General features: G+C 39.2%; 1 protein-coding gene across 1 annotated transcript in view; it reads right to left on the reverse strand.

The window, feature by feature from the left end:
* GPR156 (G protein-coupled receptor 156) overlaps positions 1-24,359 on the reverse strand; it is a 123,823-nt gene that overhangs the window by 57,732 nt on the left and 41,732 nt on the right. The window lies entirely within an intron of this gene.

Genomic DNA, 24,359 nt, shown 5'->3' on the forward strand with positions numbered 1-24,359 from the left:
TACTTCTATTCAGATTCTTTGCCCACTTAAAAATTGTTTTATTTGTCTTTGTATTATTGAGTTGTAAGCATTCTTTATATATCTAGATGTGAGTCCCTTATCAGGTCTATTATATAATTTGAAAACGTTTTCTTCATTCTGTGGTTCTTTTTACTTTCTTAATGGTGTTATCTGAAGCACAGAATTTTTTTTTTTTTTTTTTTGAGATGGAGTCTCACTCTGTCACCCAGGCTGGAGTGCAGTGGCGAGATCTCGCTCACTACAACCTCCACCTCCTGGGTTCAAGCGATTCTCTTGCCTCAGCCTCCCAAGTAGCTGGGATTACAGGTGTGCACCACAATGCCTGGCTAATTTGTTGTATTTTTAGTAGAGATGGGGTTTCACCATGTTGTTCAGGCTGGTCTCAAACTCCTGACCTCGTGATCTGCCTGCCTCGGCCTCCCAAAGTACTGGGATTACAGGCATGAGCCACTGTGCCTGGCCAGAAATTTTTAATTTTGATGATATTAACCACATTTTTCTTTTGTTACTTGTGCTTTGGTGTCATTTAATAGTGTCTTTTGATAAACACAAGCTCTGATTTTTAAAAACTATTTCTAATGGTGCCATAAACAAGTCTTATAAAATTTACTTCTGCATTTACAGTAAAACTATTCATTATATCCTTCAATATTAATAATAAATATAAAGCTGTGAGGGAGAATTTTTTTTCAGAAAATAGTATTTAAAAATTTTGTCTCTGCTAAAAAATTGACATGTATCCTTTAAATGTTTCCTTTTTGTCTTTTCAGGAAGCCCAAAGATTATTTTTTAAACTTTTGCTGAAGAAAAATATACATAAACAAAAATGCATATATATAATTCACTGAATTTTCAAAAACTGACACACCTGGGCAACCAGCATGCAAGTCAAAAAACATATATTATTAGTGCTTCAGAAGTCTTCCTCTTGCTCTATTCTCCCTTTTCTCCACCCACCCAATCTGACTTCTAACATCTTAGATTAGCTCTGCCTGTTTTTGTGCATCATGTAAAAAGAGTAACATAGGGTATAATCTCTTTTTCTGGCTTCCTTTGCTCAACATTATTTATTATTTTTGTGAGAGCCATCTATATTGTGGCATGGCGTATACTGTGATATATTGGACATTATAAATAGATATTATAACTGTTGATGGACATTCAAACAGTTTACAATTTGGGCCTATTACAAATAGTGTTGCTAAGAATATTCTAGTGCATTATTTTGGTGAATATATGTATGCAATTTTGCTGGAATTGTTAGGACACAGGGTATGAATATGTTCAAGTTTAGTAGATACTGCTAAACAGTTTTCAAAAGTGATTGTATCAATGCACACTCCCACACTATGCATGAGAATTCTAGTTGTTCTACATCCTTCTCAACACTTGGTTTCATCAGTCTTTTTTTTTTAATTGCAGACATTCAAGTGAGTATGTAGTATTATCACACTGTGGCTTTAATTTGCATTTCTCTGATGACTAATGAAGTTGAGCTCTTTTTCATTTGTTTATTGGCTATCTGGATATGTTCTTTTGTGATGTACCTGTTCATATCTTTTGCACATTTTTTATTTTTTGAAATTAAATTTTTTTTTATTTTTATGGACTTAGGGATACAAATGCAGTTCTGTTACATGGATATATTACACAGTGGTGAAATCTGGGCTTTAAGTGTACCAATCACCTAAACTGTACTTGAAAGGTGGTATTTCATCCCTCACCCACTCCCATCCTCCCACCATTTGGAGTCTCCAGTGTCTATTATGCCCCTTGTATGTCCATTTATACCCACTGTTTAGCTCCCACTTATCAATCAGAACATGTGGTTTTCGATTTTCTGTTTCTGAGTCATTTCAGTAAGCATAATGGCTTCCAGTTCCATCCACATTGCTGCAAAATACATAGTTTCATTTATTTTTATAGGTGTATAGTATTCCATGGCAAAAATATACCACATTTTAATCCAATCATCTGTTGATGGACACTTAGATGGATTCTATGACTTTACTACTGTGAACAGTGCTGTGATAAACATGAGTGCACATTTTTTAAAAAGTGGATTTTCTATGTTTTTGATAGATTCCCACTTTTTTATTCTGAATAAAGATTCTTTGATGATATATGCATTGTGAATACATTGTCCCAGTCTATGGCTTGCCTTTTTCCTTAGTGATGTCCTTAATGAACAGAAGTTCTCAATTTCTAATGTAGAGCATTTTTTTTTTTTTTCAATGTAGACAGGGTCTTCCTCTGTCACCCAGGCTGGAGTGCAATGGCATGATCTCAGCTCACTGTGACCTCTGCCTCCTGGGCTCCAGTGATCCTCCCACCTCAGCCTCTAGAGTAGCTGGGACCACAGGCACGCACCACCATGCCTGGCTGTATTTTTGTATTTTTGGCAGAGATGGCGTTTTGCCATGTTGCCCAGGCTGGTCCTGAAACAATATGGAGCAATTTAATAGTATTTTCCCTTATGAATAATACTTGTTGTGTTCTGTTTGACATGTTTTCATGTCCCTAGTTCATAAAGATATTCTCTTCTATGACTTTCCTGAAGTTTTTTTGTTTTCCATTTCAGTAGTTCACCTGGAAGTAATTTTGTTGAGGTGGATTCAGGTTGCACTTTTTTCTCCATGTGGATAGCCAACTGACCCTGCACCATTTATCGAAAAGCATCTATATATCCTTGACTCTTTCTGGATTCTCTCTATTCTGTTCTATTGATCTATTTGTCTCTCCTTGCTCCAATACCATATTTAGCAGGTTTTAATTACTAGCTTTATAGTAAATATTGATATCCAGAAGAAGACATCCTCTCACTTTGTCCTTTTTTTTTTTTTTAGACAGAATTTCACTCTTATCATCCAGGCTGGAGTGCAATGGTGCCATCTCGGCTCACTGCAACCTCTGCCTCCTGGGTTCAAGTGATTCTCCTGCCTCAGCCTCCTGAGTAGCTAGGATTACAAGCGCCCCCCACCATGCCCGGCTAATTTTTGTATTTTTAGTAGAGAGGGGGTTTCACCATGTTGGCCAGGCTGGTCTCGAACTCCTGACCTCATGTGATCTGCCCGCCTTGGCCTCCAAAAGTGCTGGGATTACAGGCATGAGCCACTGCGCCCAGCTTGTCCTTTTCTTTCCAGCCTGTTTTTAGCCCTTTGAATTTCCATATAAATTTGAGATTTAGCTTGTCAAGTTTCACACACACATATGCAAGTTGTTGGAATTTCTATTGCATTTAACCTATATATCAATCTGGGGAGAAATGATATTTTTACAATATTAAGTCTTTTTATCAATGAATATAGAATTTAATTCCTCTCAAAAATGTTTTATGATTTTCTATATAGAGATAATGCATATCTTTTCCTACTGTATTAGCCAGGATTCAAAAAGAGATATATGGATGTGTCACAGGCAGTTGAGTTATGCAATTTTGGAAGCTGTTTAAGCAGTCTCTGTAAGGCTGTTGTCTCCACGTCTGACGCTAGAGCTTGAAGTCTACAAGGCAGGCAGTCAGGAGGGAAAATCAAGAGATTAGAGCATGCTCACACCTCTGTGAAGAGACTGAAACCCATGTCAGTTATTGTTGCCTCTGATCTAGGTAATGAGAATATCCCGCAGAAGCTGTGGCCCTTTGTTGTGGAGCTAATCACACACACCTGGCCTAGGGGCCTGACAAGTTAATGGAGGGTCCAGGGGAAGGTAGAGCAATTGCATGTCCAGCTCTGCTTCACCCCAATAGATGGATCAGCAGGTTCGCAACAATGTGTGTGCTACAAGATGGCTGGAACTTCCCTTAGCTTTCCAAATCTAGAAAGAATCTCCTTTGTGGTCAGAAAACATACAAGAAAGAGAATTCTAGGAAATGTAGTTTGGCCTAGTCAAGTTGACACACTAGAAAGCCGTCACAAATAGAATTTTATATTTTTTATGCTGTTTTAAATGATCTAAAAAATTTGTTTAAATGTTACATAAAATTGGTGTTTACACATAGACCTTTCAACCAACAACTTTGCTGAACTTAGTCATTATGATATACTCAAGTACACAGTGTGTTCTTTCCATACGTAGTTTCAAACTTTGTTTTCTTAAATTAAAGGGTTTTGTTTGTTTTATACTTGTTTTCTTTCCTTGCTTTTATTTTCTTTTTCAGGAACTCTTATTATTGATAGATTGATCTTCTTTGCCTATTTTCAATATTTTTTGTTTTCTTTCAAAACTTTTAAAAAATCTTTTTCATTCCATTTAAAAATTTTTGTTCCTTTCTACCTTTTATTTATGTTAAATAATTATGTTGTATTCATTTGTTGTTGAGTTCCTTCTAGATCAGCCTTCATTTTTAGATGTTTATTTCTAATTTTTTCTTGAATTGTCTCATTTCTGAGCTTCCGAATTTGATTTACGTTGCTTTTCTATGTCTTATATGACTTCTTCAATGTCTTTGAATGTACCTGAAATAGTACATTAGGGTTTCAATCTATTTTCAATCATATCTTTCTTGGCATGCTTTCATTGTCTGCAGATATTCCCCTTATTCTCTTTCTTAGGTTAATAATGTTGTGTTGGATTTGGCCTTGATATTTTCCTGCTGCTAGATTTTTGTGGGTGTGAATTTAGTTTCTTTGTGATTTTTAAAAGACATTTGGTTCAGATAGCTTTTCTAACTTCACATGGTTCCTTCGCTATATTGTATTAATATGGTGTCAAAAAATACTCTGGCTTGCTTTCCAAGATTTCCTGACTCTGATATGCTTTCATTTGGATATTCCTCTTCCTTCTTCATCTGTATTATCTTCATTCTGCTCAGTTTTGATTCTACTCCCCACAGTTTCTCTTCTTCATGAGATCCTATCTTGGAAAGGAGTCCCACCAGATCAGTCTAGAAATTTCACAGCAGCTAGACTGCTGCATTCCTTTTAGACCTTCCAGAGGTGGATCCCTTGCACTCACCCCTTATTAAGTTTCAGCTGTTGATCTCAAATTGCCCCATCCATGCTTTCCAGTGAATACCTTTGGGCTATTTTGAGTTCTCTGTTCTCAAGTCTGTCAGATGTCCATTGCCTCTCTCTTATTTCTCCTACATAGACACAAATAACACAGTTCTTGTGGCTGTGGGTGGTCTTTCCCCAACTTGTTATATTTTGAGGCTCATAAGAATACCTCATCATCTCATTTTCTTGTAAATGGATTTTATTTTGTTGCCCATGAATTTTGTGTCTTCTACCTAGTTGCTCTGTTTTTATGTGGAGATTCAAGAGTATCTAAAACCTATGCTACTACTGCCACTATCACCTTCCCAAAATTATTTGTCTCTTTTTAAGTCTAAATAATTTATCTGAACACTTTTGAATTCTCTACACATACAATCAAGTGTACAACGTACATACACATAAGTTGTGTTCTCTACTCATAAAATCAAGAGTTGTATGTGTAAATAATGTGTTTTCCTCTTTTCCAATCTTTAATCTGGATTATCTGATAGTCCCTTTTTGCTCCAGTTTTTATTTTGTGGTCCACGCTCTCTTCAAGTGTGTACAAGGAGTGTCATCAGCAGTAATTACTTGTTACTTGCAGAACCAAATTTCTCTTGGCTTAGATAAAGAAGGGCACTGCCCCTTGAGGCAGCCTCTACCACATATTGACAAATTATGGCATCCCTGTGGCAAAGAATGCAGAGCATAGGAAGAATCCATGTGCACAGTGCTCTGCTAGGGAGCCCTCGCTTAGGAAGAGATGGCGTTAGTGCTCACCCACCAGACATGAGCAGAGGAGAAACAAAGAGGACTCCCCCACACATTTCCAGGGTTTCTTAAATTCCACTTTTACCCATTTATGTACATGAATTGAGGCACTCCAAAGAGCATGACTTTATTTAAGGTAGTGCCATAGGTATCTCTTTTAAAATTTAAAGGTCTATTCTCAATGCAGCAGCAGATTTCCTATTAGATGTAAGCAAGGTGTGCCATTCACAGCTCCCAATCCTGCAATGGCTCCCCATAACAGAGTAACAGCCAAAGCCATTACACTGTCCTATGTGACCTTACATGATGTGGCACCCATTACCTTGCTGATCTTATCTACTCCTGTTTTCCACCTAATCTACTCTGCTCCAGTCACACTGGCCTCCTTGCTTTCCCTTGAACACTAGAGATGTTTCCATCCCTGGACCTTTGCATTATTTGTTCCTTCTGCCTGGAATGGTTTTTACCTAATGACTTGTTTTTTTATGCCTTTCAAGTCTATTCTCAAATGTTACTTCCTCAGCGAGGCCTTCCTTGGTCAAATGATCTTGAATAACAACTACCACTCTGACAGTCCCCATTCACTGTCCCTGTTTTACTTTTCTTCTCTGATCACTAACATCCCGAATATTTTACAATTTATTTTATGTCCTGCCTATTCCCCCTCCAGGAAAGCAAAGTTCACGAGGGTAGTGATCTGGCCTACCTTGTTCTCTGATGTAACTCCAGCACCTAGAACAGTATCTGAAACATTGCTGGCCAATTCAATAAATATTTTTGGAAACAATAGGTATATTTGTAAGAATCTGACTATGAGAAGGCCTTCTAAAAGTACAGAACTCTGTGGCTGATAGTGCTTCAAAAACAGACAGCTTTTCATGGCATACTAAGATTGAAATGAAAGTTGAGAATGAAGGGTCACAACCAGGATGGCTGGGAATCCGGGGCTCTGGACGTCATGCTTTGGGCTGCTAGAGGGAGCAACCACCAAGAAAGAGAGAGAATAATAATAAAAAGCAAGTGCTTACCTAGGGCACAATTTTTACATAGAGTTGACATTATCTTAAACAGTTAAAGAATGAAAACAATGATCTTCTAAGAACTGACCTTTATCATCATAGTCTACTACATTCTAGGCCAGTTAATTTGTTTATTTGGGAAACAGTGTGCAGTCCAGGCACAAACTCAAGGAGTTCACTGTATGGTAAGGGAGACAGAGCCCCACTTCTCTCAAACTAGTAAGTGCCATCAGCTGTGATGGAGTAATGACAGCCATGACTATTTGTAACAGTAGGTGCCACTTCATCTAGGGCTGATATTGATATAGGCCTGACTGCAGGATGGACAGACAGCTTCAGAAGACTGTGCTGAAACTATTTCTATGCATTAACTTTTAACCTACCTCATTAACTTCTACTGACCCACTCATATTCCATCTGGCAGCCAGTACCCAAGGAAGACCTCATTCCTGTTCATAGTTCTAGATATTTTCACCTCATTTCTGCTTTGCACTTTTTTCCTGCACCATTCCTACATACCAATGGCTTTTTTTTTCTTTTTTTTCTGAGACAGGGTGTCACTCTGTCACTCAGGTTGGAGTACAGTGGCATGATCTCGGCTCACTGCAACCTCCGCCTCCCAGGTTCAAGTGATTCTCCTGCCTCATTCTCCCAAATAGCTGGGATTACATGCATGTGCCACCATGGCCAGCTAATTTTTATATTTTTGGTAGAGACAAGGTTTTGCCATGTTGGCCAGGCTGGTCTTGAACTCCTGGCCTCAAGTGATCTGCTCGCCTTGGCCTCCCAAAGTGCTGGGATTACAGGTGTGAGCCATCGCGCTTGGCCACCAATGGCTTTTGATCTCATGATATACCTCCTATTTTTGGCTCTATGCCCAATCCTGTGGAATTGATGATCAATACAATATTTTCCTTCTATGAAACTTAGCTTCCTTTTTGGACAAGGCCTTGCAGGATCTGCTCCTGGTCACTCTGCCTCATTCAGTCCTTGGCCCTGCAACACCAGCCCCAGATTATGCTGTATGGCTGGTAATTATTCTAGGCCTGACTAGCTCCTCTTCTTCCTTCTTGGCCAATAACCATCAAACCAGGGATTATAAAGATCCCAGAAATTCTAATAGTGCATGACAGTGTGCAAACTTTCTTTTAGCCAAAAAAATCAGTACTGCTTTCCTTTATTCCCAATAACCTTCCCTTTGGCTCCAATTTCTCAAACCACAAAGAGAACAGAATCGATATGAAAGCAGCACAACTCCTATCCCTGCAGCAAGGCATTATTTTTTAAATGCTATTAAAAAAAACACCAGAATGTACTCTTTGGTTTCCTCATGTTTTTGCACCCAGGTGATGTATTTGAAGCTCCTAGGAACCCTTAAATCATATTTTACACAGTATGCTGAGCATAGTAGGTGTTTAGTTCACTAAATATTTACTGTTGATATTGATAGAGAAACCTCACTTGGATGCTAATGTAAGGCTTTCAGGAATGCAAGAATAAAGAAAAGATAAGTATAACTCTTCTCCATAGCGTGGAGACCTTGAGGCCTTTTACAATAATGGAAAACCATGTGAAATCTGGGGAGTCAGAGAGATTCTGAGAAGGGTATAACAATAATATACTAAGAACCATGACTCATGTAGTATGTTGGAATTTCTGAAGGCAAAGAAGACAAACTCAGCAGGGTACATGAAAGTATGCAACTCAACTCTGCCAGGTGCAGCTCAAAGGGCCTGGAGGACCCTAACTGCGAAGGAAGTTGTAGTGGAGTGAGAAGACCACAGGGACATATTTCAGCCATTCACCGGTGTCTGTGTCTCTGACTGTCACGCTATCCCAGGATGCAGGCAGAAGTGGCAGGTGCCTCCATGCACAGTCCCTAGTGTTGGAGGCAAACCTACCAGGGGCCCTGAGCAGCTCTGTGCATTCTTGCTAGGTATGCCAAGAAGCAAGGCTCTGACTGCTCTTTATCCAGGCCATTTCTCAGGGTTGTGTTTGTAATGAGCAACCTTGAGGGATCAGGTAACATCTTCCCCCAGACAAAGAACAGGCTTGTTACAACTCACTATAAAAGCAGTGGATTTACCAGACTCAGGATTCCTCTCCTTAAATGGTAGCCCACTGTGTGTGTGCAAACATCCATAAACATCCATTATGGGACTTTCATTCCTCTCATGGGACATGGGTCATGGAAACCAGTAAAAGCTCAATATTAAGTTCTGATTACTGCTTTTGTCATGAGTAAGCAAGTGTTTTTTCTCTGACCCAAGAGTCTCATGTCTTTAGCTAACATCCAGCAAACATTACCAGGCTAACTTGTTAACCTGCATGTAAGGTAAAAGCTCATACCCTACACAATTCTTGTTACTCTACCTTCTTGATTTCATAGGCAGTAAAATTCCAGATACTGCTGTGGAAATGCCACCTTTAACCCTGAGAAGTAGCAATATGTAAATAACAGCTACCATCTATAATCATTATCACAAGTGCTATTGAAATAAGGTCTCAGAATAAAAGATAGTCCTTTTATTTACTTTTGAACCTATAAACTTTGAACAAGTTTAGCTTTATGCAGAACTTACAACAACGCCCTTATTTTGTGAATTTCAGAGGAGGCACCAGAAGTGCTTCCCTTTGGGCCTGAAATATCTCCTTTGTTCTAAGAGTTAAGTTATTATGGTCCTTATTAAGCTGCATGAGGAATCTAGGAAAAAGAAAACATTCTCCCATATCAATTATTAGTATTGGCTGAGCATGGTGGCTCACTCCTGTAATCCCAGCACTTTGGGAGGCTGAGGTGGGCAGATCACTTGAGGTCAGGAGTTCGAGACCAGCCTGCCCAACATGGCAAAAACCCGTCTCTACTAAAAATATTTTTTTAAATCATAATAAAATCATTAGTATCAGGCAAAGTCATCAGATAGGTTTTAGGACACCTAGCAAGGCCCTTTGAAATGAACACTAATAAAAATTAATTAATTAATTAAAAAAAAGAAAACGAACACTAGGTATGGTGTATTTTGTTCTCCATGAGAACCTGCTCAGAAAAATAAGAATGTATAGTAGTTTTACTAGCTTTATTAAGGTATAACTGGCATACAATTTAAAGTGCATGACATACATATTTAAAATACATGATTTGATAAGTTTTGATATATGTATGCACCTGTGAAATACCATAATCAAGGTATAAACATATCCATCACCCCAAAAAGCTTCCACATGCCCCTTTGTAATCCTCCTTTCCTGACTCTTTGCCAACCCTACTCATCCACAGGCAATGACTGATCTGCTTCTGTAACTACAGATTAGTCAACAATAGATTAGTTGTTTTTTAGAACTTTGTGGAATTGGATTTACATAGCATGTAGTCATTTTGCCTGGCTTCTTTCACTCAGTGTAATTATTTTGAGATTCATCTTTGTTCTTCCAAGTATCAATAATTCATGTTTTAAATTGCTGAGCAGGATTCTATTGTATGGATATACTACAATTTGTTTAGCCATTCACTTGCTAATGGGTATTTGTGCTATTTCCAGTTTTTGGCTATTGCAAAGAAAGTTGCTATGAACATTGGCATACGAGTCTTTGTATGGACATGCAGTTTCATTTCTCTCGGGTAAAAACCTAAGAGTGGCATAGCTAGATCACATCATAGGTGTATGCTGAACTTTTAAAGAAACTGCCATGGCCGGGCACAGTGGCTCATGCCTGCAATGCAAGCACTTTGAGAGGCCAAGGCAGGCAGATTGCTTGAGCCCAAGAGTTTGAGACCAACCTGAGGAACATAGCGAAATTCTATTTCTATAAAAAAAATCAGCCAGGAATGGAATAAATAAATAAATAATCTCCCAGACTGCCTTCCAAAGTGAAATGGTTGGACCAAATTATGTTCTCATCAGCAGTGTGTGCCAACATGGGATTTACTCAGTCTTTTTAATTTTAGCCATTCTAATAAGTGTGTAGTGGTATTTTAATGTAGTTTTAATTTGCATTTCCTTAATGACTAATGGTATTGGACATCTTTTCATATGCTTATTTGTCATCCATATATCTTCTTTGGTGAAGTATCTGTTGAAATCTTTTACCCATTTTAAAATATTGAATTGTTTGTTTTCTTATTACAGTAGTTCCCCTTATCTGAGGGGGGATGCATTCCAAGACCCCCAATGGATGCCTGAAACCATGGATAGTACTGAGCCCTATATATACTGTTTTTTCCTATACATATATACCTATAATAAAGTTTAATTTATAAATTAGGCACAGTAAGGGATTGGCAACCATAACTAATAATAAAACAATTATGTATTAGTCTGTTCTCACACTGCTATAAAGGTACTACATGAGACTGAATAATTTATAAAGAAAAACAGGTTTAATTGATTCACAGTTGTGCATGGCTGGGGAGGCCCCAGGAAACTTACAATAATGGCGGAAGGCAAAGGGGAAGCAAGACACATCTTCACAAGGTGGCAGGAGAGAGAGAGTGTGCAGGGGAAAGGGACAGACACTTATCAAACAACCAGATCTTGTGAGAACTCCCTCACTATCATGAGAACAGCATGAGGGAAACTGCCCCCATCATCCAATCACCTTCCACCAGGTCCCTCCCTTGACAGGTGAGGATTACAATTTGAGATGAGATTTGGGTGGGGACACAGAGCCAAACCATATCAAATTATAACAATATGTCAGCATCACTACTCTTGAACTTTGGGGCCACCGCAAAATAAGGGTTACTTGAACACAAAGCACTTCAATACCATGACAGGCAATCTGATAACCAAGATGGCTACTAAGAGACTAACAGGCAGGTAGTGTATATGGCATGGATATGTTGGACAAAAGGAGGATTCATGTCCTGGGTGGGCCAGAGTGAAACAGCATGAGATTTCACCATGCTCCTCAGAAAGGTGTACAATTTAAAACCTATGAATTGATTATTTCTGGAATATTCCATTTAATATTTTCAGGCCATGGTTGACCACAGGTAACTGAAACCATGGAAAGCAAAACCACAGATAAGGAAGCACTACTGTATTGCGTTTTTAGAGTTTCTTTTTTCTTTTTTTTTTGAGATGGAGTTTCACTGTTGTCACCCAGGTTGGAGTGCAATGGAGCATTCTTGGCTCACTGCAACCTCTGCTTCCTGAGTTCAAGCAATTCTCCTGCCTCAGCCTCTGAGTAGCTAGGATTACAGGTGCCTGCCACCACGCATGGCTCATTTTTTTTTTTTGTATTTTTAGCAGAGACGGGGTTTCACCATGTTGGCCAGGCTGGTCTTGAACTCCTGACCTCAGGTGATCCACCCACCTCAACCTCCTAAAGTGCTGGGATTACAGGCATGAGCCACCACGCCCAGCAAGATATATGATTTCAAATATTTTATTCTAGTCTGTGGCTTTTTCTCATTCTCTTAAGATTCTCTTTGAAAGAGAAGATGTTCTTAATGATTATAAAGTCTAATTCATCAGTGTTTTCTTTTATGGACCATGCTTTTGGTATTGTACCTAAGAAATATTTGCTTATTCCAAGGTCACAAAATTTTTCTTATATGTTTTCTTTTATAAACTTTACAAGTTTAGGTTTTATAAATAGGTCTGTGATCCATTTTGAGTTAATTTCTTAATATGGTGTAACATGTAGCTAGATCAAAGTTCATTTTTGCATATGGATATCCATTTGTTCCAGCACTATTTGCTGAAAAGACTGTCCTTTCTCCACTGAATTGCCTTTGTACCTTTGTTGAAAATCAGTTGACCATATACATGTGGATTTATTTCTGGAGTCTATTCTGTTCTGTTGATGAATATGTCTATCTTTGCCCAGTACCAAACTATCTGCATTACTGTTAGTTTTGTAATGTCTTGAAATCAGGTGGTCCTAGTCTTCCAAATTCATTCTTTTTAAAAGTTGTTTTGTCTATTCTAGGTCCTTCATATTTTCACATGAATTTTATAATCAGTTTGTCAATTTATACAAAAAAAGGAAATGTGACTGTTATTGGATCAAGTCTATAAATCAACTAGGGAAGAACTGACATTTAAACAATATTGAGTCTTCCAACCCAGCAACACAAGTTATCTCCATTTATTTGGATTTTTTTAAATTCTCTTAGCAATGTTTTAAAGTTTTCAGTGTACAGGCATTTCACATTGCTTGTTAGGTTATCCCTAAATATTTCATCTATTTGATGCTGTTGTAAATGGTATTGCTTTTAATTTCACTTTTTCAATTGTTTGTTGTTAGTATATGGAAATACAGTTGAGTGTTGTACATTGATCTTGTATCCTGTAACCTTGCTAAACTCATGTATTAGTTCTAGTAGTTTTGTTTTGTTTAGAGATAGAGTCTGGCTCTGTCACCCAGTTTGGAGTGCAGTGGCACAATCTCAGCTCACTGTAGCCTCAAACTCCTGGGTTCAAGCAATCCTCCCACCTCAGCCTTCTAAGTGTCTGGGTCTAAAGCTATGCATCACCGTGCCCAGCTAATTTTTTCATTTTTTATAGAGCCAAGGTCTCACTCTGTGCCCAGGCTAGTTTTGAACTCCTGACCTCAAGTGATCCTTCTGTCTCAGCTTCCCAAAGTGGTGGGATTACACTTTGGGTGGGTGAGCTACCATGCCTGCCCTGTTTCTTCCTTTTAAATGTTTCACTGGATTTTCTACATAGATGATCAGGTCATCTGAGGGTAAAAATATTTTCATTCTTACTTTTTTTAAAAAGGAGGTTACTTTTGTTTATTTTTCTTACCTTATTGCACTGGCTAAAACCTCCAATGCTGAATAGAAGTCGTGAGAGTGGATATCTTGTCTTCTTTCTGATCCTAATGGGAAAGGATTTGGTCTTTTACCATTAAAAATGATGTTAGGTATAGGTTTCTTTATAGATGCACATTATCAGGTTGAGGAAGTTCTCTTCTTTTTAAAATTTTTTTAACTTTTAAGTTCCAGGGTACCTGTGCAGGTTTGTTACATAGGTAAACATGTGCCAGGTGGTTTGCTGCACAGATCAACCCATCACCTAGGTATTAAGCCCAGCATCCATTAGCTGTTCTTCCTTATGCTCTCCCTCCCCCCAACCTTCCCCAACAGGCCCCAGTGTGTGTTGTTCTCCCCATATGTGTCTATGTGTTCTCACAGTTCAGCTCCCACTTATAAGTGAGAACATGCAGTGTTTGGTTTTCTGTTCCTGCATTAGTTTGCTAAGGATAACAGCTTCCAGCTCCATCCAGGGCCCTGCAAAGGACATGATCTTATTCCTTGTTATGGCCGCATAGTATTCCATGGTATATATGTACCACATTTTCTTTATCCAGTCTATCATTGATGGGCATTTGGGTTGATTCCATGTCTTTGTTATTGTGAATAGTCCTGCAGTGAAGTTATGCATGCATGTATCTTTATAATAGAATGATTTTTATTCCTGGGTATATATCCCGTAATAAGACTGCTGGGTCAAATGGTATTTCTGATTCTAGATCTTTGAGGAATTGCCACACTGCCTTCCACAATGGTTGAACTAATTTACATTCCAATCAACAGTGTAAAAGCATTCCTTTTTCTCCACAACCTCACCAGCATCTGTTGTTTCTTGACTTTTTAATAATCACCATTCTGACTGGCAAGAGATGGTATCTCATCATGGGTTATTTTATTTTATTTTATTTTATTTTATTTTATTTTATTTTTATTTTTGAGACATTGTCTCACTCTGTCACCCAGGCTGGAGTGTAGATCTCAGCTCATTGCAACCTCTGCCTCCTGGGTTCAAGCAATACCTGGGTCCAAGCAATTCTTGTGCTTCAGCCTCCTGAGTAGCTGGAATTACGGGTGCTCACCACCACGCTTGGCTAATTTTTGTATTTTTAGTAGAGACAAGGTTTGCCATGTTGGCCAGGCTAGTTTTGAACTCCTGACCTCAAGTGACCCACCCACTTCTCATTGTGGTTTTGATTTGCATTTCTCTTATGATCTGTGATGTTGAGCTTTTTTTCATGTTTGTTGGCTGCATGTATGTCTTCTTTTGAGAAGTGACTGTTCATGCCCTTTGCCCACTTTTTAATGGGGTTATTTTTTTCTTGTAAATTTGTTGAAGTTCCTTGTAGATTCTGGATATTATACCTTTGTCAGATGGATAGATTGCAAAAATTTTCTCCCATTCTGCAGGTTGTCTGTTCACTCTGATGACAGTTTCTTTTGCTGTGCAGAAGCTCTTTAATTAGATCCCATTTGCCAATTTTTGGTTTTGTTGCAATTGCCTTTGGCATTTTTGTCATGAAATGTCTATGTCCTGAATGGTATTGCCTAGATTTTTGTCTAGGGATTTTACAGTTTTGGGTTTTACATTTAAGCCTTTAATCCATCTTGAGTTAATTTTTGTATCGCTGTAAGGAAGGGGTCCACTTTCAATTTTCTACATATGGCTAGCCAGTTTTTGCAGCACCATTTATGAAATAGGGAGTCCTTTCCCCATTGCTCATTTTTGTCAGATTTGTTGAATATCAGATGTTTGTAGGTGTGTGGTCTTATTTCTGAGTTCTCTATTCTGTTCCATTGGTCTATGTATCTGTTTTTGTACTAGTACCATGAGGTTTTGTTTACCGTAGCCTTGTACTATAGTTTGATGTCAGGTAGCATGATGCCTCCAGCTTTATTCTTTTTGCTTAGAATCCTAAGCAAAACGATATTGGGGCTATTGGGGCTCTTTTTTGGTTCCATATGAATTTTAAAATAGTTTTTTCTAATTCTGTGAAGAATGTCAATGGTAGTTTAATGGGAATAGCATTCAATCTATAAATTTCTTTGGGCCATATGGCCATTTTCACAATATTGATTCTACCTATCCATGAGCATGAAATGTTTTTCCATTTGCTTGTGTCCTCTCTGATTTCCTTGAGCAGTGGTTTGTAGTTCTCCTTGAAGAGGCCCTGCACTTCCCTTGTTAGCTGTATTCCTAAGTATTTTATTCTTTGTAGCAACTGTGAATGGGAGTTCATTCATGATTTGGCTCTCTGCTTGCCTGTTTTTGGTTTATAGGAATGCTAGCAATTTTTGCACATTGATTTTGTATCCTGAGACTTTGCTGAAGTTGCTTATCAGCTTAAGAAGCTTTTGGGCTGAGATGATGGGGTTTTCTAGACATAGGATCATGTCATCTGCAAACAAAGACAGTTTGACTTCTTCTCTTCCTATTTAAATACACTTTATTTCTTTCTCTTGCCTGATTGCCCTGGCCAGAACTTCCAATAATAGGTTGAATAAAAGTGGTGAGAGACGCCATCCTTGTCTTGTGCCAGTTTTCAGGGGGAATGCTTCCAGCTTTTGCCTACTTAGTATGACACTGGCTGTGGGTTTGTCATAGATGGTTCTTGTTATTTTGAGGTATATTCCTCAATACTTAGTTTATTGAGAGTTTATTGAAGAGACGTTGAAGGCCTTTTCTGTGTCTATCGAGATAATCATGTGGTTTATGTGATGAGTTACATTTATTGATTTGCATATGTTGAACCAACCTTGAATCTCAGGGATGAAGCCAACTTGATCGTGGTGGATAAGCTTTTTGATGTGCTGCTGGATTTGGTTTGCCAGTATTTTATTGAGGATTTTTGTATTGATGTTCATCAGGGATATTTGTCTGAGGTTTTGTTTTTTTATTGTGTCTCTGCCAGGTTTTGGTATCAGGATGATGCTGGTCTCATAGAATGAGTTAGGGAGGAGTCCCTCCTTTTCAATTGTTTGAGATAGTTTCAGAAGAAATGGTACCAGCTCCTCTTTGTACCTCTGGTAGAATTCAGCTGTAAATTCATCTGTTCCTGGGATTTTTTTGGCTGCTAGGCTATTTGTTACTGCCTGAATTTCAGAACTCATTATTGGTCTATTCAGGGATTCAATTTCTTCCTGGTTCAGTTTTGGGAAAGTGTTTGCGCCCAGGAATTTACCCATTCCTTCTAGATTTTCTAGTTTATGTGCATAGAGGTGTTTATAGCATTCTCTGATGGTTGTTTGTATTTCTGTGAGGTCAGTGGTGATATCCCCCCTATCATTTGTCATTGTGTCTATTTGATTCTTCTCTTTCTTTATTAGTTTAGGTAACAGTCTATTTTATTAATTTTTTTTCCAGAAAAAAAAAAAAACAGCTCCTGGATTTGTTGGTTTCTTGAAATTTTTTTTGTGTCTCTATCTCCTTCAGTTCCAATCCAATCTTGGTTATTTCTTGTCTTCTGCTAGCTTTGGGATTTGTTTCTTCTTGGTTGTCTAGTTTTTTTAGTTGTGATGTTAGGTTGTGGATTTGAGATCTTTCTAGCTTTTTGATGAGTGCTATAAATTCTCTCAACACAGCTTTAGCTGTGTCCTAGAGATTCTGGTACATTGTCTCTTTGTTGTCATTAGTTTCAAGGAATTTCTTGATTTCTGCCTTAATTTCATTATTTACCTAGGAGTCATTCAGGAGCAGGTTGTTCATTTCCATGTAGTTGTATGGGTTTGAGTGAATTTCTTAATCTTGAGTTCTAATTTGATTGTGCTGTGGTTGGAGAGACTGTTTGTTATGATTTCAGTTCTTCTGCATTTGCTAAGGAGTGTTTTACTTCTGATTATATGATCAATTTTAGAGTGCCATGTGGCTATAAGAAGAATGTATATTCTGTTGTTTTTGGGTGGAAAGTTCTGTAGATATCTATCAGGTCCATTTGATCTAGGGTTTAGTTCAGGTCCTGAATATCTTTATTAATTTTCTGTCTCAATGACCTGTCTAATATTGTCAGTGGAGTGTTAAATTCTTTCACTATTATTGTGTGGGAGTCTAAGTCTCTTTGTAGGTCTCTAAGAACTTGGTTTATGCATCTGGTTGTTCCTATATTAGGTGCATATGTATTTAGGATAGTTAGCGCTACTTGTTGAATTGAGCCCTTTACCATTATGGAATGCCCTTGTCTGTTTTATCTTTGTTGGTTTAAAGTCTGTTTTGTCAGAAACTAGGACTGCAACCCTTACTTTTTTCTGTTTTCCATTGGCTTGGTAAATTTTCCTCCATTCCTTTATTTTGAACCTATGTGTGTCTCTGCACTTGAGATGGGTCTCTGGAAGAGAGCATCTGGGTGTTTGCTGATGCTGACGGGTCTTTGCTCTTTAGCCAGCTTGCCATTCTGTGTCTTTTAATTGGGGCATTTAGCCCATTTACATTTAAGGTTAGTGTTGTTATGTGTGAATTTGATCCTGTCATCATGACGCTAGCTGTTTATTTTGCCAATTTGTTTATGTGATTCCTTCATAGTGTCACTGGTCTGTGTACTTCAGTGTGTTTTTGTAGTGCCTGGTAAGTTTTTTCATTCCATATTTAGTGCTTCCTGCAGGAGCACTTGCAGGGCAGTCCTGGTTGTAACAATTCCCTCAGCATTTGCTTGTCTGAAAAGGATCTTATTTCTCCTTCACTTATGAAGCTTAATTTGGCCTGATATGAAATTCTGGGTTGGAAATTCTTTTCCTTAAGAATGTTGAGGCCGGGTGCAGTGGCTCACGCCTGTAATCCCAGCACTTTGGGAGGCCGAGGCGGGCGGATCACGAGGTCAGGAGATCTAGACCATCCTAGCTAACACAGTGAAACCCTGTCTCTACTAAAAATACAAAAAATTAGTCGGGCGCGGTGGCAGGTGCCTGTAGTCTCAGCTACTCGGAAGGCTGAGGCAGGAGAATGGCGTGAGCCTGGGAGGCGGAGCTTGCAGTGAGCTGAGATTGCGCCACTGCACTCCAGCCTGGGCAACAGAGCGAGAATCAGTCTCAAAAAAAAAAAAAAAAAAAAAATGTTGAATATTGGCCTCCAGTCTCTTTGGCTTCTAGGATTTCTGCTGAGAGGTTCACTGTTAGTCTGATGGGCTTCTCTTTGTAGATGACCTGGCCTTTCTCTCTGGCTGCCCTTAACATTTTTTCTTTCATTTTGACCCTGGATAATGTGACGATTATGTGTTTTGGGGTTGATCTTCTTGTGGAGTATCTTACTGGGGTTCTCCACATTTCCTGAATTTGAATGTTAGCCTGTCTTGCTAGGTTGGCGAGGTTCTCCTGGATGACATCATGAAGTATGTTTTCCAACTTTGGTTCCATTCTCCCCGTCTCTTTCAGGTACCCCAATCAGTTGTAGGTTTGGTCTTTTTACATAATCCCATATTTCTTGGAGGTTTTGTTTGTTTTCATTCTTTTTTCTCTATTTTTGTCTGCCTGTCTTATTTCAGAAAGACAGTTTTCAAGCTCTGAGATTCTTTCTGCTGCTTGGTCTACTCAGCTATAGACACTAGTGATTGGATTGTGAAGTTCTCACATTGTGTTTCTCAGCTCCATTAGGTGTTTTATGTTCCTCTCTAAACTGGCTACTCTGGTTATCAGCTCCTGTAATGTTTTATCATGATTCTTAGCTTCTTTGCATTGGGTTAGAACATGCTCCTTTAGCTCAGCAAAGTTCGTTATTACCCTCATTCTGAAGGCTACTTCTGTCAATTCAGCCATCTCAGTCTCAGTCCAGTTCTGTGCCCTTGCTGGAGAGGTATTACAATCATTTGGAGGAGAAAAGGCACTCTGGCTTTTTGAGTTTTCAGCATTTTTGCATTGATTCTTTCTCATCTTTGTGGGCTTATCTACCTTCAGTCTTCGAGGTTGCTGACCTTTCAATGGGTTTTTTTGGGGGTCTTTTTTGTTTATGTTGTTGTTGCTGCTTTCTGTTTTTCTTTTAACAGTCAGGCCCCTCTTCTGCAGGGCTGCTGTGGTTTGCTGGGGGTCCACTCCAGACTCTAATCACCTGGGTCCCTCCTGCACCTGGAGGTATCACTATCACCAGCAAAGCGTGCAAAATAGCAAAGACGGCTGCCTGCTCCAACCTGATGCTGGCCCGAACACTCCTGTAAGAGGTGTCTGGGGATCCCTTGGGAGTTCTCACCCAGTCAGGAGGAATGGGATCAGGGACCTGCCTCAAGAAGCAGTCTGGCTGCCCCTTGGGGGACTGGGTGCACTGCACTGGGGGGGATCCCCTTTTGTCCAGACTTCCCAGACTCTCCAGAGCCAGCAGGCAGGAAAGGCTAAGTTGGCTGAACCACAGAGACTGTGGCCACCCCTCCCCTGAGGGGCTCTGTCCCAGAGAGATCAGAGTTCTGTCCATAAAACCCTGGCTGGAGTTGCTGAAATTCTCACAGGGAGGTCCTGCCCAGTGAGGAGGGATGGATCGGGGTCCCACTTAAAGAAGCAGTCTGGCCACAATCTGCCACAGCAGCTGTGCTGCGCAGTGGGGAGGAAGTTCTGTTCTATGCTTAGTTTGTTGAGACTTTATCAGAAATTGATGTTGAAGTTTGTAAAAAAATTTTTCTGTATCTACTGAGATGATCACATAGTTTTCTTTTTTAGTTGGTAAATGTCATGAGTTATTGATCAATCTTTAGATATTAAACAAAGCTTGCATTCCAGGGATAAACCTCACGTTGTCACGATGATGTATTCTCTTTTTAACATTTGGTCATACTCAATTTGTTAAAATTTTGTTTAAAATTTTAAATCTATGTTTATAGGACATATTAGCCTGCAGCTTTCCTCCTCCTCCCCTCCCCCTCCCCTCCCTCCTTCTTCTTCTTCTTCTTCCTCTTCCTCTTCCTCCTTCTCCTTCTCCTTCTCCTTCTTCCTATTCAATTTTGAAATCAGGGTAATGTTGTCCTCATAGAATGAGTTGGGAATTACTTCCTTATTTTCAGTTTTTTTAGAAGAGTTTGAGTTGAACTGGTAATATTTCTAAGGCACAGCTTAGTTGGGTGCCTGTGGCTCAGGTTTTCACATAAGAATACAGTCAAGGTGTCACCTGTTTCAAAGTTCACTGACATGGCTGTTAGCAAGTCCCAGGTACTTGCTGGCTGCAGGCTGGAAACATCAGTTCCTTGCCAATGGGGGCCTCTTTACAGGACAGCTTATAACACAACAGCTGGCCTCCCACAGAGTGAGTTAGTGGGACAATGAGACAGATCTAAGATGAAGCCACAGTTTTTGTGAACTAATGCCAAAAGTGACATCTCACTAGTAAGCAAGTTAGTAAGTTCACCTCATACTCAAGGAGAGAGGACTTCATAGGAGTGTGACTACAAGGAGGTGGGAATCATTGAAGAACATCTTAGAGGCTACCTACCATAGTTGTTTACAACATTACCTTATCCCTCATATCTGCAGAATCTATAGTGATGTCACCTCTCCCATTCCTTATTTGGGTAATTGTATCTTATTTCTTTTTTTTCTGATCACTTTGGCTAGAGGTTGATCAGTTTTACTTATCTTCATAGCTTCTGGCTTTACTGACTTTTTTCCTATTGTTTTCTGTTTCCTATTTTATTTCCTAACCTGATCTTTATTATTTCCTTTCTTCTACTTACTTTGGGTCTCATTTGCTCTTTTTTTCTGTTTGTAAGGTAGAAGATGAGGTCATGGATTTGAGACGTTTCTTCTTTTCTAATATGGGGTTTAGTGCTCTAGATTTCCCCCAATACTGCTTTAGTGGCATCCAACAAATCTAGGTGGTATTTTCATTTTAATTCTGGTCAATATTTTCTAGTTTTCCTTTTGATTTCTTTTTTGACCATGGGTCATTTTAAAGTGTTCTATGTAGTTTCTAAATATTTCAGGATTTTCCAGAGATCTTTCTGTTATTGATTTCCATTTTAATTTCATTGTCAGAAAACATACTTTATATGACTTGAATCCTTTAACTTTTTTTTTTTTTTTTGAGACAAAGTCTTGCTCTGTCGCCCAGGCTGGAGTGCAGTGGCATGATCTCAGCTCACTGCAACCTCTGCCTCCTGGGTTCTCCTGCCTCAGCCTCCCTCAGCTGTAGTCCCTCAGCTGGGACTACAGGTGCATGCCACCACACCCATCTAATTTTTGTATTTTTAGTAGAGATGGGTTTTCACCATGTTGGCCAGGCTGGTCTCAAACTCCGGACCTCTGGGGATCTATCCGCCTCAGCATCCCAAAGTGCTGGGATTACAGGCATGAGCCACTGCATCTAGCTTGAATCGTTTTAAATTTAATGAGACTTTTCTATGGCCCAGAATATGATATATCTTGGTAAATGTTCCATGTGTACTTCAAAAGAATATGTATTCTGCTGTTGTTGGGTGAAAGGTAATATAAATGTCAATTGGGTCAAGTTGGTTGACAGTGTTCAAGTTTTCTTTATCTTTATTGGTTTTTGAAATTTTTATCAAAAATTCAATATCTGCAACTGGATTTAAACATTTTTGTATTTTTTTATTGTGTTAAAATATTTTTCTTCCTCTCCTTTCTTGCATGTACACACACGTGAATACTCACACACACAGTCTCAAATTTAGAGACCACAGAATTGTAACGAAATAAAGCATCTGATTGTGATGCTGCATCTTTTAACAAATTTATTGTTCAATAAAACACTTTTGAAACTGGGTTATTTTATCTTTCCTTGTCTGACCTTGTAAGCCACTTAATTGTAAAATGCGTTTCTATTCACAGTACCTCTTAATATTTTATTCTTTATGCCAAGTCATGCTCCCACTGCAAACAAAACAGGCAGCAAAATCTTTAATAGAGTGAAAGAAATATAAGGGTTTCTAGTATAATGCTGTTTACAGGTGTTCCTGTTTTAACAGGATATATAAATACTTGATAAACCTTGTATTCTGCAAAATTATATGTAAAAATAATAGACTGTGGGGAATAGGATGGGGTCATAACACTCAAAACAGTTAACTTTGTAACAAGAGTATTAATAAAATATTAATTATTCCAACTAAAACACTACCACCCAGTAAATGTCCACTATCATTTGTACCCAGGATCAAAGTCAACTTCTACAGTCTTAAATCTCAAGACACAGGTCCTCAGGGGCATTCATCTCCAATAGATAACATTGTCAAAAAATTAAAAATCTGCTCTGGGTCTGTGCTTTCTTTAACAATCAACTGAAGTTTTTAAACATAAGGCAAATCTCTTCTCCGCTTCTTCATCTACTCCTACAGCCTCATCTTCTAGGGAAGACACAAGTTCTTAAGCCATTAAGCCAGCCACTACTTGCCCTAAGGGAAGGAACTGCCAAGCTTAAAGCTTCCTTTACTAGCTGTGAGAAAGCTTGCCCCTGAATGTTTAAATTATTGATTTGCTGGGGGAAAAGTAACATATGAATCAATGACAAAATTTTCTTATTACCAACTGGGTAATACCAATTGAGTATTACTTTGCATTATAGAAACATGTTACAGCTGAAAAGACTGTACTTCATAGTTCTCTAACCTTGAAATGCATGATTTTCCCAGTCATTTTGTTGGCAGCAGCCACCGTTGGGATTTAAATCTCTTTCCTCCCAGGATCACTGGATGCATATTTACTGAGCACCTATTATGTCCCAGAGTCTGTTCTAAATGCTGGAGACACAGTGGTGAGCACAAGAGGACAGGCAAAGTCCCTGTGTCCACAGACTTCCATTCTGGTAGGGGATACAGACAATCAACAGGTAAATCAACAAATATGGTAATAGCAGACTATGCTTGCTATAAGGAACACAAAACGGGCTGATAGGATATGGAATGAGATGAGGGGGTGATCATGGGTAGAGATGCTACTTTAGATAGGATGATCAGGGAAGGTGTCTCTGAAGAGGTGACACTGGAGCCAAGACCTATAAGATGAGAAGGAACTAGTCATGGGAATATCTGAGGAGGACTTCCAGGCAGAGGGAACAGTAAGTACAAAAGCCTTGAGATGGGAGTCAGTGTAGTGTGCTTGAGGAACAGAATGAAAAGTGGCTGAGGCAGTCTCTGGGGTATACTCTAGTTGGAGTGCCACATATCACCACCATGCTGAGGCTGACCCAACAACCAATCACTGCTGCTTAACAATTCCATGTCCTCCATGCCTAACATGGCAAAACAGCCTCCCAAAATGCAACTGACCGATTCTCATCTGAGTGTCAAATCCACAGGCAAGGGAGCACGACATGCTTGGTCACCATACAGGGTAAGACTGGAGTGGGGCTGGATGAGTTTGGCTGGTTTGAGGAAGTTGTTAATTTCTGATTGTGGGCTCCATCTAGAAGTCAGCTGTGGGCTAAGGAGAGGGCTGGAGCAGGGCTTCTCATGAGGCACCCTGGGACAGCTGTGGTAGGATGAGGGTACAGTGTTGGGGTGGGAGAGATGGGATGGCCCTGAGGAAGGATGAAGTTGCCTCCAAGGCAAGGTGTTATAAGTCCCTTCAGAAAAAAGTCACCATTTTGCTTCTTTTGCGAATCCTGGGAGCCATACTTACCTTGGTGAGCTGGTCACTTTCTAGTCAGCCAGAATTATCTAGCAAATAGCCAGGTAGCAGTGCTTCACTGCTTTTGCAGAAACCCTAACTCACCCAGACTGGTTCTGCTGTGCTGTCCTCAAGTTTTTGTGTTGTTTTGGAATCCTCTACATGGTCTTCAATTTAAATATAAATACCTCATCTTCTCAGAAGGATTGTACCTCCATTATAGAGAGAGACTCTTCATTCTCTTCTTTGGATACCCTTGCAGTAGTTAGCACAATACTGACCTAGATC

Source organism: Pongo pygmaeus, chromosome 2 (genome assembly GCF_028885625.2).
Source record: "Pongo pygmaeus isolate AG05252 chromosome 2, NHGRI_mPonPyg2-v2.0_pri, whole genome shotgun sequence".
Lineage (NCBI taxonomy): Eukaryota > Metazoa > Chordata > Mammalia > Primates > Hominidae > Pongo > Pongo pygmaeus.